Genomic DNA, 13028 nt, shown 5'->3' with positions numbered 1-13028 from the left:
AGCTGCTAATTAGTGTATGTTACGGTAAGTGCTGTATCTAATATCGTCACCTTATAAGCAAAATGCACTAAGTCAAAAATTGCAGGTTTCGAATTTAACTGTTAACTTTTATTTCAAAAAGTTTTTTTTTCGAACTTTTACTTTTATTTTCAGGTGATGATATGTTCTTTGTATCCCTTGTCTAAGTGTTGTACAATTTGTAATAATACCGTATTTTGTGTATCGTGTATTTCTTCTATTGAACAGAAGAAAGAAATAATAGCAAAACATCATGAAGGTGTGAAAGTTATGCAGCTAGCTTGAATATATGAAACCAGTCATTCTACAATATCAACCATTTTGGCTAAGAAAGAAGAACTTATGGTAGCTAAGGTTGCTAAGGGAACTAAAAGGTTGAATGTCAGAGGGCTTCTTTTTGAGCAAATGGAAAATCTATTACTAATTTGGATCAAAGAAAGAGAAATGGTGGGCGATACTACATCTCAAAATGCAATCTGTCAGAAAGCTAAACAGATTTATCAAAATTTGAAAAAGAAGACTTCGGGATCAAGTTCTGAGGTAGATGATGATTTCAAAGGTAGCAGAGGTTGGTTTGACAACTTTAAAAAAAGAACAGGAATTCATAGTGTGGTCAGACACAGAGAGGCAGCTAGTGCTAACAAAGCAGCAGCAGATAAATTTGTCAATAGCTTTAGAAGAATTATAGAAGAAGGAGAATACCTACCTCAACAAGTCTTCAATTGTGATGAGACTGGGTTATTTTGGAAGAAAATGCCCAACAGGACATTTATCACAAAAGAAGGAAAAACACTTCCGGGGCATAAACCAATGAATGATAGGTTAACGTTGCTTTTAGTAGCGAATGCAAGTGGAAACTGCAAGGTAAAACCAATGTTAATCTACCACTCAGAGAATCCCTGAGCATTCAAAAAGTTCAGTGTCTCTAAATCCAATCTCGGTGTTTTGTGGAAGTCTAACAGCAAAGCCGGTCACAAGAATAGAATTTAGAGACTGGATTTGTGAAGTGTTTGGACCAACTGTCAAAGCCTATCTTGAGCAAAACAGCCTGTCTCTAAAAGCCATTTTAACCTTGGATAACGCACCTGGCCATCCAATGGGCATACAAGAAGAGCTACCAGAGGAATTAGATTTTATCAAGATGAATTTTCTTCTTCCCAAGACTACATCTCTGATTCAACCTATGGATCAGCTGATAATTGCAAATTTTAAAAAACTTTACACAAGGGCACTTTTTACCAGGTACTTTGAAATGTGTGAGGCTACCAACATAACCCTAAGAAAATTTTGGAAGGAAGAATTCAACATTATCATAGCAATTAGGCAAATTGTAAAGGCTTGGCAAGAAGTAACAATGAAATGTCTCAAAGCAGCATGGAGGAAACTGTGTCCTTCCTTTGGTAATGAAGAAACTTCAGATGAAGGACAAAAATTGGTAAAGGATATTGTGGGAACTGCTCATGATCTTAACTTGGAAGTAGAGGAAGATGTTGAAGAATTATTGGAGATGCATGACCGAGAACTGACTACTGACGAGCTAAAAGAACTTTTCAAGCAGCAATGTGAAGAAAAGGAAATGGAAATTTCATCTGAAGATGAGGATGGAGAGGAAGAACAAATTACGACTGCTGAAATCAAAAATGTTTTGGCAAAGTGGGAGAAAGTTCAAAATGTTGCTATGAAATGGAATCCAAACAAATCTGAGGTTATCAGAACTGCAGATCTATTTAATGAAAAGTCCATGCAGTTTTTCTGAAACATTTTAAAAAAGAGGCAGAAGCAAACAACCCTAGACATGTTTTTTACAGGTCCATTTGTCAAAAAACTCTGAAGTTAGCCCAATTGTCCTTCTGGTGAAGATTGATAATTAAAAACTGTTTTCATGAACAATTCATTTTATTGATGTTAATTTTTTTGTAGCAAATACATATACTGTATAATAAATAAATGATATTTACCATATATTTATGACATTTTAAATGAGTTTTATCTGCATTTTTAATATGTACTACGGTTGTGGGGAGTAGCCGGAACAAATTAATCGATTTCCAATTAAATCTTATGGGAAATCGCGCCTTGGATAATGACGGTTTTGGTTAACGATGGTAATCCTGGAACGGATTACCGTCGTTAACCAAGGCACCACTTATATACATACAGTGATCTCTCAATTATCTGACCTTCAAGTACTAATCCTTGAATGGGATAGGTGTCAACTAATTTCTGATAGTGTGCAATCAGTTATCCAACCCCTCAATTAACAAACTGAAAAATTACCACTGTGGTTGAATGAAAAAGGGATTTTATATTACTCACACAAATGAGAGGCCACAATGCCTTATAGAAAATGCTGTGTTCAGGCTGGGTCAGCAAAGTAATCTGTTGATATTCTAAAAGAGCTGGAGATTGTTGGTCCTTGGGGAATATTATATAGTACTAAAGCCAACTGGAAGTAGTTAGGTTCAGTGCATCAGCAGTTCAACTGTAAAAGAGTATTGGGTAGCTGTTGCTTCTCTTCCTGTATGTTTAACAGAAGTGGAGAGAATGAAGGATGCTAGTTTTGCTGAACAGCATGCATGAAAATATCTCAAAAAGACAGGGTAAGAGAACTGACTGTCTTTGACACAGCCTGCAAGAGAGGCATCATTAAAACCAAACTGCTCTCTTCTGCATCAAGAATTTTTAGAGAGATTTTGTGTGAATCACCCCAAATGTGAGAGCAAAATTCCATGGTTGAGCATATTTGAGATTTGCAATTGGACAGAAGAGAAATAATGTCTTGAGCAAAAAAAGAATGCCAGGTTTTCTGGAAGCTGGATGTGATGTGATTATGCTAACAAAAGGAGTAAAGAGTTAGTTGAAAAAGAGAGATCTGGTCTTGATTGCTAACTGGAGAACTAAGTCCTTTTTTGCAAAAAAACAAAAAAAAAAAAAAAACACTGTTTTGGTAGCATTGAAGGTGACTAAGTTGTCACCCCAAGTGAAGAATGGTGTGGAGATCAGTCTTTAGGACATGATCTTGAAGCTTAAGAAATTTGTGCAAGATTTTTCATATTAATAGGATGAATGGAGAGCACTATTGTCAGAAAATCTGTAAATATGGTGTTTGTGATTAGGAGGAGGAGGATAGGTGACATAAGAGAACCCTAAAGAACACTGTGTTTATAGCAAAATCTGAAGATAGGATACTTTCCATCACTAGATGTAGTGAATGACCTGAGAGAAAACTGGCAATCCAATTACAAAGGGTTGAAGGCAGACCATAAAATGGCAATTTGTTGAGAAATCACTTGACACCAGAGTCTATCATATGTCTTGGAAACATCAAGTGCAGCGTGATGTTTCCAAGACATATGATAGACTCCAAACCATTCCATGTGTCCATCAAGCTGACTACTGATGAACTTCTCCATAACTTTGGACAATATTGAGGTGAAAGCAATAAGTCAATTTGATAGTAAACACTCATAATTTGTTTTTTTTTTGGAATCAGCTTTATATAGACTTTGCTTCCATACTGTAAGATGGATACAGCTGGGTATAATATAGTGTTCAGGAACACATCTGCTGAGCAAAATTGGTGGAAATTAATCAGGACCACAAGCCTTTTTTTTTTTTTTTTTTCCATCCAGGTTGTTCAAGATTATAGAAAGTTTTTTGCTTGTTTTCAAGTAAATTATAATAGACAAGAAATTACATTTTATTTTAATCCAGTCTTAAGCATAAATAAACAGTTTGCATGTAACATATTTTCATAACTAGGCAACTTGTAAAGAGGCTGCTTACTTGACGTCAGTTGCTTCAGTATTCGGTATCTCATAATGCAAAGCATAATTTCTTTCAGATGTGTGTATATTGCTTTAACCTAGAATTATCCAACCTTGACCTTCCTAGGAGATTTTACTGTCCAAATACCAACTGGCTTTCCTCCTCCAGTTGTACAGATGCTGAAACATTTGCCATCACTTACACATATTGTTCACATGCCAACCAGAATATCAGACATCCCGAACCACTCTCCAAACACCCTAGATCTCTTCTCACCAATGGCCCTTCCAAATACACAGTGAATGTAGTGAGTGCCCTGGGTAAGTCTGACCACAATCTAGTTTCATCCCCTCCACCATGCAACATCGCTTACACAGCTACTTCCATTCAAGAGTAGTTTGGCATTATAATAGTGCCAAGTGGAACAGCCTCTGTGAATTCTATGCCTTATTCCCATGGTTGGACTATTGTTTCTGTACCAATCAAACATATGCACTGAATGCATCACCAAAGTAATCCTCACAAGGAAACATACATTCCCCAGACTTCTCTGAACTGCCATCCCCTAACTGATGATTCAAACCCTGAGTCTCCAAAAGATCAACAGGAGATTTACTTTCGTATATCATCCATCTCTGGACAAATTCCATGGAGAAATTTGGCAAATCTCAAGTGGCTGTACTTGATATCTCCAAAGCTCTTGACCAGGTCTGGCACAAAGGCATTGCTAAGCAAACTCCCATCATTTGAACTGTCTCATGACTTCTGCAGATTGCCAGCTTTCTGTCTGGATGCACACTATGTGTGATGGTAGATGGTTCCTTATCCTCTCACCATCCAACTAATGCCAGGGTTCCACAAAGTTATGTTCTCTCACCAACCCTCTTCCTTCTATATATCAACGACCTACTTCAGTTGACCTCCAACCCAATACACAGTTTTTGTAGATGACATCACATTGCATTCTTCCCTTTCATTTGATAAACATTACTCTACACACAACTTACTTCAATCTATAGAACATCAACCACCACCCTCAATTTTGATCTCTGCCATCCTCCAATATGGATCAGATAATCTTGTCAATTTCAAAGCTAGTAAAACCTTCTTATTTCTGTCTTATTTAAAAAAAACAACAACCATTTTCTCCTAGGATTATTTTTGATAACACTCAATTTCCAAACAAGATGAGATTTCACTTGGAATAATCCTGAGGCCTCTCCTGGCATAAACACATCACATTGCATCCTCAGCTTCCATAAAACTAGACTTTCTCTTTTTCAAGATGTTATTTCACCTCTAACCAGCTATTAACCTTATACAAATCTTCCCAGCTGTTGAATACTACTCTCACATTTGGAGTGGAGCTCCTGAAAGCTCCCTGAAAATGCTTGATCAATACAGAAGCGAGCAATTAGATTGATAAATCACCCATCTTTTACCAACTCACTCTCCCCACTTTCACACAGATGTTTGGTCTCTGCAACTTATGTATTCTATAAATATTTCCATGGCAAACGTTCATTTGAAATAGCATCAATAATTCTCCCCCTCAGTACTACACCTGTTGGAACACGTACAGCAGCCGCCCAACATCCTTTCACAGTACACCTTGAAACTCACAGAACAAGTTTCTTTTCCTCATCCTTCATCCCTGCTACTGCTGGACTGTGGAATGGTCCTCCCCTGATGTATATGTATTTCCCAAGGGAATACAATATACAGGCTTTTAAATGAAATGTAAACAGGTTTTTTCTTTCCCAACTCGCTACCCATATATGGTACTAATGTACTATAGGTTAATCAACCAACCTATATATATATATATATATGTATGAAGATTGAATGACTAGAACTGAGAGAAATGAAAACAAAGTTTATTAGTACTAACACAACCAGTTTCAGCTTGTATCAGCCTTCGTCAGGTGCACATTAAAAAAGAAATAACCAGTAAACGTAGAGAAGTAAACAACACGGAAAGTTAGTGTATATATATATTTCAACATTGAAACGTTGAAGTCTGTGCATTCAAAATTGTTCCCTTGTTGGCCTCATTGTTGGGCATATGCATGCGTATAGCATCTCATTAACGCCAGTATTTGACCGTAGCACAATGACAGTCTGAAAGGTTCTAACTCAGGTTGTTGTGATGTAGGGGGTTGAGAATGATTTCCTTTCATTCTATTATCTTCCTTTCTAATCCATCATGGCAACGGAAAATGTCTCATACGACTGTATGGCTAGGGTTTTCTTCATTAGAATTGGCCGAGAATAGAACATGACTAGACAAAGCACTGGCTCGCATTTTCTTGTGACGTCTCTCTTGTGCTCCTCAATGCGTAACTCGATTGACTTCTCTGTTTGACCAAAGTAAGGTATGTCACAGTTGCACCAGATCTGGTAAACACCAGGAAATTTAAGATTATGATGTCTAGGTTTTGGATGGCTCACTACGGAGCAGATTTTTGGAAGAGGAATAAATAAAGTTCTTATGTTGTATTTCCTAAGAACCTTGGCTAATTTGGGTGAGACAGAGCTTATGTATAGTATAGAAATATTGCCTTTTACACTACTGGTCTCTTCATTATGGTGACCGGGAGGATTTAATAGGAATTTATCAGTAGTTTTTTGAGAATAACCATTTAGTTGAAAAGTAGACCTGAGATAATTGAGTTCTTTATTAAGTTCTGTCTCATCATCAAGAAGAGAGCGAGCACGTTTCCTAGAGTAGAAATGATTTCAAACTTTTAAGGAGGATAATGATGGGAGTGACCGTGGAGATATCTGTTGGTGTGGATAGGTTTTCTGTAAATCGAGATTTTAAGATTTTCTGAGGAATGAGTCAGTTTGATGTCCAAAAAAGGAAGAGAACTATTAGCTTCAAACTCAATTGTAAATTTTATGTTCAGATGTTGATTATTTAGATGTTCAAGGAAGTTCAGGAGAGATTCACGGCCATGGCTCGATTTACAGAAAACCTACCCACACCAACAGATATCTCCACGGTCACTCCCATCATCATTATCCTCCTCAAAAGTTTGAAGAGGATAATGATGGAGGATAACCCAAATTAGCCAAGGTTCTTAGGAAATACAACATAAGAACTTTATTTACTCCTCTTCCAAAAATCCGCTTCCTAGTGAGCCATCTGAAACCTAGACATCATAATCTTAAATTTCCTGGTGTTTACCAGATCTGGTGCAACTGTGACATATCTTACTTTGGTCAATCGAGTTATGCATTGAGGAGCATAAGAGAGAGATGTCACTTACAAGAGAGAACGCAAGCCAGTGCTTTGTCTAGTCATGTTCTATTCTCGGCCAATTCTAATGAAGAAAACCCTAGCCATACAGTCGTATGGGACAAGTCTAATAACATTTCCCATTGCCATGATGAATTAGAAAGGAAGATAATAGAATCAAAGGAAATCATTCTCAACCCCCTACATCTCAACAACAACCTGAGTTACAACCTTTCAGACTGTCATTGTGCTGTGGTCAAATACTGGCATTCACGAGATGCTATACGCATGCATACGCCCAACAATGAAGCCAACGAGGGAACAGTTTTGAATGCTCAGACTTCAACATTTGAACGTTCAAATATATATACACTAACTTTCTGTGTTGTTTACAGTTATTTCCTCTATGTTTACTGGTTATTTCTTTTTTAATGTGCGCCTGACGAAGGCTGACAAGCTGAAACTAGTAGTTGTGCTAGTACTAATAAACTTTGTTTTCATTTCTCTCGGTTCTAGTCATTCAATCTTATTATAAATATATGTGTGTGTGTGTGTGTGTGTGTGTGTGTGTGTGTGTGTGCATACACGTATATATTGCTATGCAACAAAGCAAATGCTAACGAAGTTTGCTTCGGTATAGGATTAAAACAAGAATATAATTCTGTCTGTTATGATTAGCTTGTAACTAATAATGAAGTAAAAAAAAAAAAAAATCTTAAATATACAGCTATCTCTAGTCCAAATTATTTTTAAAATATGCTAATAAACCATTTTACTACTTGTATATGGAAAATATATGATTTTACACTGATTTAACCTCAGCATCTTCCTGAATCTAGCTTCCACTGAAGAGCCCTCAATAAAGGTTGAAAATAATGTGGATAGTGATTCTTCCTACAATGCATAGCAATATGCACATCCAAGGCAATTTATGTGAAGTCAGCAAACAGTCTGTATATAAGATACCCTAGTCATGAAGATACTTCATGTTGTTAATATTGAAAGATTGGTAAACTTATTTATTTGTTCACTTGCCCCTATTTAAAACCCTATATACATGTATACATTATTTCCAGGTTATAGGATAAGGTTTGTACATAAGTATCATTTATATATCTCTGGCTTCTTCCCACATATGCTCATTTACCCTAAAAACAATACTTGTTTTCCTCAAATATTGAAACTCATATGCAGTAGACGTCACTTATTGTGATCACTTTGGGACAGCTGCTTTTCAGTAACAATAACCAAAGGATATAAAAAATTGCATCATTTATTTCAATTAATTGTTATGAACATTATTTAATCTGTTGTTATAAACAACTTTTTATAAGCAACAACATAAAATAAAATTTATTTTAAAAACTTAGCTGGTGTTGTCTGTCATGTGTTTGAATATAGTAGTTCATAAATAAATTGCTCATACTCATAATGCCTTTTGTAGTTTGTTGCACACTGCGACAAAGTATTCGTAGAGCTTCATCCATCTGGGCATTGGTTGGAGAAGCTTCTAAAATGTGTTCTTCTATACTTGTATTAGATTCACTTTCTTCTACTAGTTTAAATTTCTCATCAGAAGCAGCCTGACATATTTCTGACACTGTCATTGCAGCCACCATTTCAACGTTGTCATCAATATCCAACCGATGTTCAAATTCTTCTTTTGACATACTGTCTGGGGTTTTATCAAAAATTTCATTTGTAAGACATTCAAATTTCAGAAGAACTTTCAGAGTTTGTTTTAGAAAATCCACCTTTTTGGAAGTTTTCAATAGTCTTCTCTCTGAGCCTTGCTTCCATGATATTGCTACCAAATGCAATGCATCAAGAACAAAAATCTTTTTTGCAATTGCACTTGCATCAGATTGGTCTTTAATATAATCAAGTGCAGCAATAATTCTCACACGAACTTTCCTGCGATAAGCTTTAAAAGCTCGTATGATGCCTTGGTCACATGATTGAATTAACGATGTAGTGTTCAAAGGCAAGAAGATTACTTTGATGTTCTTTAATGATAAATTGTTTGTGTATGCAGTGCAGTTGTCTACTAAAAAGACAATTATTTTTCACTTTAATTTAAGATTCCACTTACCTAATCAATTGCTGAAAATGGCATTAGTCATCCAAGCATTTGCTTAGAACAGTAGTCGAGGCAAACTTTTGTCACCTTTAAAACAACGAGGATTTTTACTTTTTCCAATTACTAGGAGCTCTCGTTTCTCACCTTTCATGTTAGCACACCAACGAACTGTCACTCTACTCTTTTGTAGATTTAAATCCTTTAGTACTTTCATTTTTAAACAAGTAAGTATGCTCAGGCATTGCACTAAAATAGAGTTCTGTTTTGCTTGCATTGTAAATATCCCCAGGAGAATATTCAGCAATAATTTTTGGCCACTTGGTCTTAATGCAAGTAACAACTAACAATATATTTGGTTCTATTAGCCTCTATCTCACATTAGACAGCCTCAAATGATCCATGTCAATCAGATCTACAGTCTCTTTAACTTCTATTTTTGTTGGTTGAAGTTCTTCAGCTATCATTAATAATACTCCTCCTCCTGTCATATTCCCACTATCTTCTATGAAAATACAATATCCCTGTAACTACTTCATTCTCAGTCATCCTTGCTGATGCCAATAATTTTTGGCCAAATCGATCTGACCAATGCCAACAACCCTCCCCCTCCCTCTTTATTTCTGATACTTCTGGCATTAGTGTGCATGCATTTCAACATCCACCTGGATCCACAGTTACTCTTGAGATTTGAAAACTCAGCCCAGTCATTTGTCCTAAGGATAGTCAAAGACATGCTTGATTGCATCCTTCCCCCTATATCCCTAGTTTTTCTGGTGTGCACTTCCAAACTCTCACTAAGCAACACTTTCTCCACACATCTAAAACTCCACTCCAAAACCATTCAAATGCAGTCCATCAGGCATATATAAATCCTTTTGCCCATCAGATTCACTTTATACATCTATAAACTGCACACCATTCCTTCTGCACAACTTTTATTGACTTAATTATCATGGCTCTTCGTCTCAGTTTTCTCCTATCATACCAAGGCAACAGACTCACAATCTTTACACTCTTACTTTTGACTTCTTTCAACAGCTCTTTCACTTCTCCCTTCTGCAAACTAATAGGCTCACTAACATTCTTGATCTCTGCAACTGGAAAACATGTTTTTTCACTTTCTCATTAAGTACATCTGTCATGAAATTCTCATGCCATAGGTTTCTCTTTATTTTCAGTTTCATGTGCTTTTATAATTTTCCATTCTCTCTCCTGCTGTACCATGCATCAGTTGTTTGTCTAGTTACTCAAGCTCATGTTTTGTTCTTTTGAAGGAGTCCACGTAAGCATGTTATTTCTCTTTGCACCATCACTTCATCATCCACGTTATTACTTAAATCCACTTCCTTCACATTCTTGTTTGTATTTTGTACATTATCATTCACTGCTTTTGCTATATTTTCTACAGTACTTTCATAATTCTGCCTTACATCCATATCAGCTGCTTCATTCTCCCACTTTCAAAAGCATTTGCATTTCTTACATTTACAAAAATTTGCAACACACACTTTCTTCACTCTTGTTTTTGTAAACTATTCAATGTGTTCAGACTTCTCCAGGCATAGTGAGCAGACAGGATTATTTGCCAGTTGATCAGGAAGTCTCCTATAGTGTTAAAAAGTTCAGATGTGTGTATCAGCAGGCCTTCAAAAACTGCTTTACTGTTGTGCCCTCAAATGGAGAAGGTGCTAATTTCCTAGTTAAATAATTACAGTGTAGAAAGCATGAACAGTAAGGCAGCGAACAATGTAGAAAGAATGAGAGAGAACAGAAACTGGAGACAAAACATGGCAGTGTCCACCTCATGCCTCTGCAGTTTCACTGACTAATAATATATGGGAATGGTTGTGTGCAAAGTGGATTTTGGATGCAAAGTTGTGGATCACATCATGGGGTACTTCTATTAAACAGAAGCAGATTTAAGGGAGTGCTTATAGAGATCACAAGTATCTGCACCTTGAAGATGTTCAATAGGAATTTTTGTGTGTCATCAAGAGTGCTTGTAAAATTGGGCAACACTAATCAGAGGAGAATACAGGCAGCCCTCGGTTTATGCCACAGTTCCATTCCTGAAAAAATGGGCGTAAACTGAATCGGCGTAAAACGAACCCAATTTTAATGGGAGGTATGAAGTTGAAGTTATGTTCTGCGCAGTCAAAAAATATGCACATGAAGTATGTGTAACATTATTATATTTAAAGTTTTGATAATACATACATATATATTTGTTAAAATTATTAATAACGAAAACAAAACAAAATTATTATATACAAAAAATATGAAACTTCGAAAAGATATTACATATTTCTATGTTGAAGTTCCTGGTTTCGGATCACCTGCATTTTTTTTTTTAAAAAAAGTATCCAGTGTTAACTGCCTAGATTTTCTTTTTCTTTCTTTAAGGAGTTCAGTGTAAGATCGAATAGATGCGATTACACTCCTTTTTACGTTCGCACTCTGTTCCCAATCGTGGTCCATTTCGCAGAATTCATCAGTCAATGTCTCTATGCTTGCAAGGATATGCTGTAAATTGGCCGTTTTCATATCTCTCAGAGGACCTTCTTCATTTTCTTTCTCCTCCTTTGGATTGACTTAATTGTTCGGCTAATTCTTTTAAGTCTTCATTGGAAAGCGGTTTATCATGGCTCTCTAAGACTTCTGTTATATCTTCAGCTGTAATATGTACAATCCCACCTCTCGCGCAAGCTTGGTAACATCTTCAATAACATTCTTCTTGCTCTAATTCCTCGATGTCGTGCATAAATGCTGGAAGAAGTTTTTGCCATGCTCCTTTTAAACACTTTGCTGACACATCGTTCCAAGCTGCCTCGATGTTGTTAAATGCCCTTCAAAATATCAAATGACCGCCAATAGCCTTTAATAGTTTTTCCTGAAGTGTCCAAGACTCTTACCATTTCCATAAATGTTATACAGAGGTAATAGGCTTTGAAGATTGATATAATCCCCTGATCCATCGGTTGCAGAAGCGATGTTGTGTTTAGGGGCATGTAAACAACTTTGACATCCAATGGTGTTCTTACTTCAGAAAGGTTTTGAGGATGTCCAGGGGCATTATCCGAGAGAAGCAATGCGTTGGCTGGCAAATCATTTTCTTTACAGAAGCGAAGCACAGTAGGACAAAAATAATTTGTATACCAATCTATAAAAACGTCTTGTGTAACCCAAGCTTTCTTGTTCCATTTCCAATAGACTGGCAGCATGGCTTTTAGACCCTTGAAGGTGCGTGGTGTCTATGAATGGTACACCAACATTGGTTTAAGCTTCAAACTTCTGGAGACATTTGCACCCAACAAAAGCATAAGTCTATCTTTTGCAGCTTTAAAACCTGGAGCAGAACATTCTTCACAGGAAATGAAGGTATGTGATGGCAATTTTTTCTAGTAGAGCCCAGTCTTATCAACATTAAAAATGAAATCAGAAGGATAACTTCCTTGTTCTACACATCTTGAAATTCTTTAGGAAAAGCAGCCGCTGCTGCAACATTTGCACTTGCCACCTCACCACATAATTTGACACTGTGGCACTTACTTCGAGACTTAAATCTCATGAACCAACCTTTGCTTCCTAAAAATGTTTCTTCACTTCCATCTGTCTTTTTAAGATCCTCAAAAATTGTTTTTGCTTTCTCAGTTATAAAAGCCTGAGTCACAGGAATTTTTTTTCTGATTCAAGTCATCCACCCATAATGATAATAATTTTTCCATTTTTTCATGAAGTTTATCTCTGCTATAACGTACATGTTTTGCATTTAGTGCTGCCATAGATTGTTGCGCAGATTGTTTTATTCCATCTGCATTTTTCATAATTGTAGACAGTCGATGGAGGTAAGTTCATACTTCTACAGACATTAGCACGTGTCTGCCCATCTTCCATTCTTTGAATCACCTCCATCTTCTTTTC

General features: G+C 36.5%; 1 protein-coding gene across 1 annotated transcript in view; it reads left to right on the top strand.

Moving 5' to 3' along the window:
* The window catches only part of Topors (Topoisomerase I-interacting protein), a 207028-nt gene extending 199058 nt beyond the window's left edge, over nt 1-7970 (top strand). The window contains exon 3 of the transcript XR_016549645.1: nt 7867-7970. The gene's annotated coding sequence lies outside the window, so the exon portion shown is untranslated. The remainder of the gene's footprint in view (nt 1-7866) is intronic.
* Nucleotides 7971-13028: the final 5058 nt, after the last annotated feature.

Source organism: Typopeltis vanoorti, chromosome 17 (assembly GCF_054136105.1).
Source record: "Typopeltis vanoorti isolate ZY-2024b chromosome 17, IOZ_Tvanoo_1.0, whole genome shotgun sequence".
NCBI classification, from domain to species: Eukaryota; Metazoa; Arthropoda; class Arachnida; order Uropygi; family Thelyphonidae; genus Typopeltis; species Typopeltis vanoorti.
This window is presented reverse-complemented; position numbering and strand designations above follow the sequence as displayed.